Genomic DNA, 10,558 nt, shown 5'->3' with positions numbered 1-10,558 from the left:
TGCAAGCAAGATTAAACGTGCCTCTGGCTCCCCTCAGGCTTCTCGCCTGCAGGACACCTGGCGTAGCAGTGTGCTGCCTTCCGTCTTTTTGGGGAGAATTAGTGGTGTTTGTGTGTGCTACTCAGCTCAGCGTGGTGCGGTTGTGTGGGTAAGGAGCTTGGTTGCTGGAGTGACCCTCCCAGGCCTGCCTCCCGCCTCCCCACTCCCCAGGCCTTGTTCTAAACTGACAGATAACCAGTGTGTTTTGGAAGAGGACAGCTGCAGGGCAGGAGAGCGTTTGTTCAGACTTTCTCCTTGCACTGATGTTTGGGCCCTCGTCCCGCCTGGGCCCTTCTACAGAGCTGTCTTTGCGTGTTGCAAACCACTCCCTCCCAGTAACCGTGCTTTCAGAGGTTTGGAACTGTGACTTACCTTCAATTTAAAGCGTACTATTAAATTTTAATGTTGAAACTGATGTATTTTATGGCCGTTATTTGATTTCTCTTTTTTTCCCCATATGAGAAATGGCATCTTAAGGGAGACAGCCCGGTGTTGGCCCCCTTTCCTAAGGATGGAAGTGAATTCTGAAAGCCCTTTATGTAGGCAGCGAAATAATCAGGGGACCGTTATTATAGCTATGCCTGTTCAGGTAAAGCGAGCACAACTCATAAGCAGAAAAAAATGCAGCCCAGGGGCAAGGTGAGCGCTAATGCTGCCTGTGCCTCGCCTGCCCGCCATGAGGAATGGAAGTGGAAGCGGAGGTGGTTGTTAGCCTCCAAGCCCAGCCTGCACCCCCCTCACATCCCTCTGCATCTGCAGGGGCACAAGCCGTGCTGCCACCCCTCGCTCAGTGCCAGGGCTGATGCATCAGGAACAGGCGGTGCTGTCTGCCCCTTGTTCGGTGCCAGGGCTGATCTGTCGGGATCCCTCATGCTCATCTGGTCCTCATGTCTTCATCACCAGCCTCCTGCTCGTACCGGACTTACTACCTTGGTATGTGTTGTGGGGCGGTTCTCAGCCCTTAGCTGATTCATAGTCAACAGGACCGGGGTATGGGTTCTTGTTCCATGCCCTGGATCCCAGGAAGCCCGTGACCTGGACCCTGTAATGCCCAGAGTCTTCCTGAGAAACTCTGGAGCCACTGGAGCACAGCCCTGCCCCGACCCTCCAGGTGTCCCTGTTCCTCTGCTTTGTAACTGCACTTATGTTTAGCAGATGTTCCAAGACTTAGACGCTGCTTGGTGTGAGCCAGGTTTTGTGGGGAAAGAGGACAGGTCATATGCAGAAGCCTGAGCCCTGGTCCGAGCCAACAACCAACCAGCCGAGAGCCATATTTTATGCTTCCAGAATCTGTGGCCAAAAACTTACCCGTGGACATTGAGGGTGATGCACTTCTGCTCTGAGACGTCTGTGGCCTCAGCTGGAGGGATGGAAAGGATATGGAGCCTCTTCACTCCTGACCTGGGTTTTGACCTGCTGTTCAGCCTCTCACTGGCACCAGGGCCCTAGTGTGTCACAGCAGCCTCGGGTTGGTGGCACTGCCCCAGGATGTCCCAGGCTCCCCTGGCATGGCAGCCTCAGTTCGGGGGGCCTGCTCCGACGGACCTCTCAGGCTCCATGACGCTAGGGCCTCCTTGTGCCATGGCGGCCTTGGGATGGTGGCACTGCTCCAGGGTGTACCAGGCTCCAAGCCCAGTGTTCCGTCCAGCAAGGGGAAGTTGTACTGTAAGGTCTAGTCTCGGAAGGTGCCTGGGGTCCTATCCTTCAGAGTGGTCCCACGCCCACCACAAATCAAGCCGGGGGAGGCCCTGCCAGAATTTGCAGCTGGGTTTCAGGTGGTCCCACCAGGCCTATTTTATTTTGGCTTAGTCAGGTGTATCTTTTTCTCTTTGGTTTTTTCAAGACAGGGTCTCACTTTTGTTGCCGAGGCAGTGGTGTGAGCACGGCTTACTGCAGCCTCAACCTTGGCTCAAGTGATCCTCCTGCCTCAGTCTCCTGAGTAGCCAAGGCCCACAGGCACATGTTTGCATGCCTGCCTTATTTTTGTACATTTCATAGAGATGGAGATTTGCAGTGGTGCCCAGGCTGGACTCAAACTCCTGGACTTAAGCAGTCCAGCTTCCTCAGCCTCCGAAAATACTGAGATCACAGGCATGAGCCACTATGCCTGGCCAAGTATGTTTCTAATCTCAAAATTAAGAGGACACAGTGCCAGTAAATGACGTCTCTTTTGGAATATGCTGCTTATAGTACATTAAGAAAAATCCTCCAGAACTTAGAAAGGGGCTGGACAGACACAGCACTTTGAGGTTGAGCGCCTGGGGTCCTTAACCATCTGGAGGGATGTACCGTGTCAGACTCACTGTTGTCGACGGGCTGAAGCCCAGGTTTCGTGAGGTCACGTGTTGGCTTGTGGGACTTTCTCTGGCAGAGATGCAAGTGACTTCTGTTCCCTGTGAGAGGCTCATCTCAGGGGCTTCACGGCCTGAGGGACGGCAGCCTGCTTGAACTGATCGAGCAATCTCATGCTACCCTTATTTTCTGAAACACCTGTGAGTGACTTTTCACACATTCTTTGAAGCGGCTTCATGCCTGTGCTCCTTGTTAATGAGCGAATGCTTTTGTTGACCCCTCATCCCCTTTCTTTGGGGTGTTCCGGTCTCGGTTCTCATGCGTTCTGCTTCTATGGGCATTTCTAAAGCTGCTGAGTGTAGAAAGCACGGAGGAGGCTGCGCTCCCACCCTCTTGAGCCTTCCAGGCATCATCCTCTCCCCTCAGCGAGGCGACGTCCATGGCACACCGAGGAGGCTGTGCTCCTGTCCCCCGTAAGCCTTCCAGGCGTCCTCCAATCCCCTCCAGGGGGACAGGAGGAACCTTTCAAACCCTTCTTAAACTTGTTTTCATGTCTTTGTTTTAACATATGTCTTTGCATCTTCTCCCTTATCCAGAAGTGAGGGTGAACGCTGAGTTATTCACAGGAGTCAAGAAACCACACACAGCCCAAAGTGACATTTGTTTCGCCGAAATGATTTGCGTGTGTTCACATTAAAATGCAGCTCAGTTAAAACAGGTGTGTTTTGAGGAATGACTTGAAATTACCCTGGGAAAAATGTGACAGTTAAATTTCATCCAGTCTGTGCAGGTGTCCACAACCCCCTTCAGTTGGTTGTGTGTGAGTTTCTGTGACTTGGGGTTATTTTTGAAGAAAGATTATCTGTTGTTGCTGAGGACTTCAGAGGGTGTGCTGGGACTGTGTGGGGCGGACATCGTGGGGGGCTTCAGTGTGTGGCCTCCTTGAAGACGTTCAAATGAAGGCTACTTCATTTGAACTTCAAATGAAGTCCCTACTCCAAAATGCTCTAAAACCTGAAACATTCCAAGCTCTCCCTCAGGACACTCTCGAAGGAAATGCTCTTCAGAGCACTTTGGATTTCAGGCTGGGGATGATCAGTCAGAAAGTGAAATACCGCAAGAGCCTTCTTGCCCCAGGAGCTTGGAAGGAGGACATGTGGCCTGTGCCGGGCATCCCTGGCGTGGGAGGCAGCCTGGGCTTGCTGGACTGGTTTTCGTAGGAGCCACAGAAGGGCAGAGGGTCAAAGTGGCCACGCCTGGCTCCTGTGAGAAGGGCGGACCAGAGGGAGGTGGGCACGGAAGGGCAGCAGCGGAGTCCCCAGCGTCTGGAGCTCCTGTCCCTGGTGGAGTTGAGAGCCGCCTCTAGTTGTGGCCTCTGCCCTGTCGGCAGCCACTGAGGCCTGGAGGGAGCCTGGGGGGCTGAGGGAGGAGGGAAGGATAGGCCTGCTTCTGGAGAGGGCTGGCGTCAGCCTGTGCTAGCCTCGTGTGCTACTCCTGCGTCCGGGGTGCACGGCCGTGCCTCGTGGCGCAGCGGTTCCCGGGGTGGGCAGCACTCATGTCCGCAGTAACGGCTTTGTCTCCAACCCTTGGAGGCAAGTTACCTTCCCTCCCTCCCCCCTCCCCCCGCCCCCAGTGAAAAGAGGTAGAGAATCTTACAGAAATGCATTTGCTGGGATGTCTATTTTCCGATAAAACATCGTGCGCTTAGGCTAAATCTGAAAGTATCTCCTAGTGAGTCTCGTGTGTAGAGTAAGGACAGTTCATGCATCTCTTTAAAGCCAGGTACATCTAGCAACACAGAGCATCCCAGTGCTAGGATGGAGTTTTCCACTAACTCTGAGAATGGAATCGGTAGAGCCTCGGGTGCTTGCACCGTGAGGTTAGCAAGGGTGCACCCCACAGCCCTGCCTGTGCCGCGTCCCTTCTGCTAGATCGTCTGCCGGGGCCTGTGTGGGTCGCCTGAGCGTCGCTGTTACCTTTTTCACGTGAGCCTTTTTATCGAATACTAGGATAAACTTGACCTCACATACTTTGTGGGGAGAGAGAAAAGTATATCTGGGACCTCTTTAAGTATATGTTGGAAAATAGATTTGGGCAAAATATTTCTGCATATGCATGCTGGGTGGGCATGGGGTTCCCTGCTGCACCCTGAGGCATGTTCGCACACACCTTTTGGTTTAATCTTGGGTCTATGGCAACAAAACTGGAGAAGTTGGCTATGACTGACTTTCTAAAATCTAGAACTAAACATACAATGGGAATCATCATCTATTGGACTTCTATGTAAAACCTGATTTGAGCTGTCACTTTTGCTTGGCATGTTAACAGTTTCAAACTCCAATTTAAAAATGAGGAATTGGTACCATTTTGTTTTCATATCAACAGATTGCTTCACCAAGTTTCTTCTCACTAGTAGTTATCCTTTCTCTGAATGCGGGATAATTGTTACAGGATTAAGAAAAAGGTTGGGCACATTGGCTTATGCCTGTAATCGCAGCACTTGGGGAGGCCAAGGCAGGAGGATCACTTGAGCCCAAGGAGGTCAAGACCAGCCTGGACAACATAGCAAGACACCCCATCTCTATAACAGAAAAATTAGCTGGGTATGGTGGTGTGTGCCTGTGGTCCCTGCTACTCTGGAGTCTGAGGTGGGAAGGTCACTTCAGGCTACAGTGAGCTGTGATTGCTCCACTGTACTCCAGTCTTGGCGACAGAGCCACGACTTTGTCTCAGAAAGAAAAATGTAAAAAAAGAAAAAAACAGAAATGTCATTTTCTTATTTAATCATCCCAAAAGAGAAATTGGTTTTTTCTAAGAGTGTAAAGGGTATAACTGATAAGATTCTTTCCTTGCATTGTTTCTCCTTTTCAAATATTTACAGTATTCTGTCCACATCGTCTCTCATCTCTCGTCTCGTTACAAAGGGGTGTCTTCGAGGTTAGTGGTGTGTCTGTGTTGCACCTTGGAGAACAGCTGGCATGAAACCTCTTGCCACCATCGTGCGCCTTGTAGTCCCAATTAAAATCCTCTCAGTCCCAATTAAAATCCTCTCCAGAGATGCCCGTGCTGCTTATGAAAGCAGAATTTTGGTTGTGCTGAAATGTGCATTCAGCTAATGATTTTAAGTTCATATCTGTAGATGATGCTGTATAGTTCATTAATCATATGGGATCAGTAATGATTGAAGATAATTCTGGCTGATGTCATTAAGAGGATATTTTTCACTTCAAGTTACAACTTCCTTCGTGCTAGTCATTTTGGGATTCATTTAAATATGTGCTTTATTTCATAGCTCAGAGTGTCATTAGACATTTCCTAACGTAGGATTTTGAAAGCAGATTTGGCAGAATCTTTCTAACAAAATGTTTGCTTATGACGTCAGAAGGAACAGCACTCAGAATTACTGGTAACTGTGGTAGATTTTAAGGCTGATGATAGAAGTCACTCGAATGGTCAGGACTGCTTTGTGAGGCGGATGGGGTTTGAACCCTGACCCTCCTGACACGCCAGCTCTGATCCTGGCCTTCTCTCCTCTCCTCTCCACTGGGAGCTGAGCAGGTGCCAGCATCCACCTCATAGGCCATCGTGAGAACCCGGGACTAAGGGCTTGTGTTCCTCCTGCAGGTGGCGCCGCAGATGTGGGGGCTTGACGATATATAGACACTGCAGGCTGCCAGTGTCGGGGTAATCCAGTTTTAGTCAAATGGTGGGATTTGCTTTGCTCCCCTGCGGACCAGGTGCGGTGCTGCTGTCGCAGCAGGTGTGTGGGTCCTCTTGGGTGGTACTCAGGTGGACAAGGAGTCACCGATTCTGATTCCCTCCCAGGGTTAGATGTGAGGCAGAGGCGGGACCATGGACCTCGTGTGTTCAGAGGGGAGAAGTAAAAAGCTTCCCTTGTAATTCCAGGACTGTCTATCCCAGGAATGCCAAACCACTGGCTTTCACCTGACGCTGTCGTAGGTGACACCGTATGGAAATGAGGACCCGTGTTCCGCATACCTGAGCCAGTACCCGTCTCCCTCCAGGGCCAGCCGTGGCCGAGCCCTCCTGATTTTACTGGGTGGCCAGCCTGGGGATCTGTAAGCCCAGGGACGTCTGCGGTCTCGGCCCCCCTCCCCGTGGGGACAGGAGGTGGCTTCAGGAGGCCGAGGATGCATGCCTGAATGAAGCCGACTTGTGACTGCAGTTCTGTCTAAGGGCCTCCCCGGGTGTTAGATGTCAGTAAGTGACACCTGTGTGTGGATCGCATGTGATGAGAGAAACAGTGGGGGAAACCAAAGCTTGTGGAGTCTGCGGGTTCTGGACTTGGGGATGTGTGCGCCTGTGTACTTGGTGAGGGGTGTGATGTCTGGAATGAGTGTGCACGTGTGTGTCACGTTTGTGCGTGTGTGGTGAGTGTATTTAGCAGGTGTGGAGTGAGCATGTTCATGCGTGTGTCATGTCTATTTGAGGGCACGTGGAGTGTGTACACGCACCACATTTGGTGAGTGTATTTGAGGGTGTGTATGGAGCGCATAGATGCATTTGCCTGTATAGTATTGGGTGAAGGGGTGGCATGTGTGGAGCAAGCATGCACACGTGTGTGCTGTGTGTGGGGTTTCTACCTGGTCCTCCCCTGAGCCTGCTCCTGGGCCCTGCTGTCCTGGCAGCTTTACAGTTTGGTGTGTCTTTGATTCCAGAAGATTCTGAAACTTGATTCTGAAGCTGTGACCACAAACTTGCAGCCCTGGAGGACGCTGGCCCGTGGAGCCGGCACGAGGGTCTCGGTGCTGGCCTCTCCCTGGGCTGGGCTCTGTCCACAGCAGAGCGTGTCCGATGATTGAGCTGTCCGGGTCTGTGGCTCCCCAGCCTCAAGTCAGCCCTCGGTTCTGTCCCGCCTCTGTTTTTCCTGCTGAGGGGCTCCAGGAAGTGGTGCCTGGGATGACGTTTTCACCCCGGGGTTGCTTCGCCAGCTGCCCAGGTGCTGGCTGCCTGAGCCCTGCCGCCGTCCTGGGTGGATGGGGCTGGCGCAGGGACATCCCTGAGCACCTGTGGGAAGGCAGGTTCAGGAAGTGCCAGAGGTGAGTGGTTTTTATTTTTAGGAAGTGGCTTTTTTAAGGAAGTGGCTTCTTTTTAGGAAGTGGCTTGCTTTTAGGAAGTGCCAGAGGTGAGCGTGCCCCCAGGGTCTGCTCCATGGAACCCCAGCCTTCCTGGTGAGACTAGAGGTTCTTTAGAGTGCCGTAATCATGCCCTGTTGGGCAGGCAGTTTCACCAACATGTGCTTTGGGAGGAGTGGATTCTTCCAGTCATGGGCCTGGTGCTGACACCCGCATGGTGGGCCCTCCTGTCCCTGATAAACTGACCCAGAGAAGGTCCTCAGCTGCAAACGGGATGGTGGCTCTCTTGGCACGTGGGGTCACATCAGTGGCTTGGCCGCCTGGTGCCTCCTGAAGAGCAGCCACTGGCCTTTACCTTAGATGTTGACATCCAAACCAGCTCCAGAGTTTGCGATGAAAACTCCTTGCCCAGTTGGAGACTTCTTAGTTCAGCTTGGCACAGAACCTCGGAAAACAGCAGTTCTGTTCTGGGTTCTTCCTTTGGAACTGAGTTCCATTCCAGGGAAGGGAGCGGAGGGGCCATGAGGTTGGCTGCTGCCTCCTGTGCCTCCCACTCGAGCTGAGGGCCATCTCTCTCCTGGGCTTCTCCCTGTTGCGTTCCCTGGTGATGTGCTGGCTTTGCAGAGGTTGGCAACGGCTCGTTCCCTGGACTTCCTTGGGCCCCACGCTTGACTCCTGTTCAGTGAATGCTGTTAGGGTCTGGCCATCACTGGCTTTACTCTACTTTAGCACCGTGTAGATGTCCACACGTGATTCCACCCTCGCACCCCGCACGCGGTGCAGCACTACCCCGGCCAGCAGCTGTGCTTTGCTGCAGGTCCCTTGCTGTAGGAGAGACGGGACCCCCACCCCCTGCCGCGTCTGGGCACCGACATCAGCAGAGGCTCGACTGCCGTGAGGGATACCAGTCATGGGAAGACTGGCCTCCATGCAGATTCACAGAGCAAGGTGGTTCTCACAGAGAAGTCAGTGGCTTTTTTCTACCTTAACGCTGTAGCAAACGCCGTCTTATCTTTCACCACCAATTTAGGTTTCTTAACACCACACCCATGGAGCAAAGTGCTGGTGATGTTTGAACTGTAGCCTGGGGCTCTCGCTCCCATGGGACTCCTTGGGGAATTTCCTAGCAGGATCGTGTGTGCGCCCTTGCAGGGAGTTGTGTCTGCTGGGCACATCCCATTGTGTGGTAAGAATGTCTGAGGTCACAGGCTCTGCCTGATGAGTGCCACTCACAGCTGCTGTCCACACAGGGCCACGCTTGGGATCGGCCACCTTCTTGTCAGTGCTACTTTGACTAATTGCCTGAGGCACCGTCGGAGTGACTTGCTATTTTTAGAAGCTAATTCAGGCTTCAGATGCCATCTAGGTAGTGAGGAGAGAGTTCAGGAAAGCTGTATCTGAGCTCTAGCAGAGGTGGCCTCTTCCGTCCCAGCTGTCACTGCATTTACACTCAGAGGAGCACACAGTCAGGGGTGTGGCTCAGGTGTCAGGGCTGTGCTGTTCCATGCACCCACAGCGGCAGCCTGGAGGGACCAGAACTCAGACACGCTCAGGCACAAATCAGCCTCTTGGGAGAGCTGCTTGCCCACAGAATTCTTTTGTCATTAAGCGGTTGATGTCATTCTTTGAATGAGTGACAGTAATTCCCCACCTCAGGGTGGGCTGCAGGGGAGATTCAGTTGGAAAAATAACCCATTAGGCTTTGTGCCTCTGGGAGTCCTGATGCCCCACCCACGTTTTCCTTCCCATGCCCAGGATTGTCTAAGACAAAGGGCAAGTCTTAAAGCCTTACGGCATCTTAAGTCTTAGATCGCAATTAGAGAGAGACCCAGAACAGGTGGAACAGTAAAATCCTCAGAATTCTGCACTGGCCCTTCAAGAAGGCAGTTGTGGTCTGTTTGGACCCTTGACGGGTTTCTGTTCTCTGTCCTTCCTAAGCACAAAGATGGAAATTCTTCCCATTGCCTCTTTTTCTCCCCATCTCAGCTTCTACACAATGCAAAGTGGCCCTCTAAGTAGAGCCAGTGTTCACTTTTGAATACATCAACCAATTATTTTGGGAGGAAAAGAATCTGCCAAAGAAACGAAGTATAGGTTGGAATGGTTTAATCAAGCCTGTGTTTATTCAACAAAGTGCACTTTTAAATTTCATCTGAAATACTCCAGTGAAAATTTCCCAGTGGGTGTTAAACTTTGGTGTATAGACTCTCATGTGGCTCCCAGTCTCAAGTCCACACCCCCACTTCATGCTTTTACTCTTGGCTGAGTCCCATGGAGGCCAGTTAGGGAATCCTACAGGATCAGCCCTTGACCAGGACAGATGGACGGACGGATGGCTGGCTGGCTGGAGAATACTTTGCTTATGTCATTCAGAGACAAGCATTTCTTGAGCGCCTGCTGTGGGGGCTTGGCCAGGTCCTGCTGCTGGTGCAGTGATGTGAGTCCAGCCCACAGTTCCTGCCCTCATGGAATTTGCAGCCTAGTGAGGACTGCAAGTCAAATAACCACAAGGTAACTGCAGGGAGAGACACCGGGGTGATTTCTATGAAGAGAGGACATGGGGTGCCCCGAGAGCCCCTGACAGAGGGAACTTTGGCATCCTAGAAACCAGGCGGCGTTTTCGTGAGGAAATGACATTTCCCTCTGGGTCAGAGCTGAGGAAGGTGCCTGTGTGTGTCCCGTGGCCGCTGTGACCCTGACCACACACCTGGGGCCGGAAAATGATACACTCTCCCACAGCTCTGGAGGGCAGGAGCCATGGGCTGAGGCCACAGTGTTTGCTCCAGGAGAGTCCCTCATGGCCCATTCAGGTGCCCAGAGCTGCGGGCCTTGCACGCCTTGTTCCCTGGCGCTGCCTCCTCCCATATGGGTGTGCAGCATCCTGCTCCAGGGCCTTCAGCCTCTGCACCCCTCATCTGCCGATGCAGGTGGTGGCACTTAGGGCCCACCTGGGTAGTCCTCAGGATTCACCTTCATCACCGCATGAGAGAACATTCTCAGGTTTCAGACATTAGTACCAGGATTCCTTTGGGGGCCGCTCTCTCGCCCACCACTGTGCCTGAATGTGATGCACACAGTGGCCAGCATATCCGGAGGCTCCGGCAGGACCTGGTGTCAGAAGCAGGTGGGGC

This window comes from Piliocolobus tephrosceles, chromosome 2 (assembly GCF_002776525.5).
Source record: "Piliocolobus tephrosceles isolate RC106 chromosome 2, ASM277652v3, whole genome shotgun sequence".
Taxonomy (NCBI): Eukaryota; Metazoa; Chordata; class Mammalia; order Primates; family Cercopithecidae; genus Piliocolobus; species Piliocolobus tephrosceles.
The sequence above is the reverse complement of the archived record's forward strand: the minus strand, read 5'-3'. Positions refer to the sequence as shown.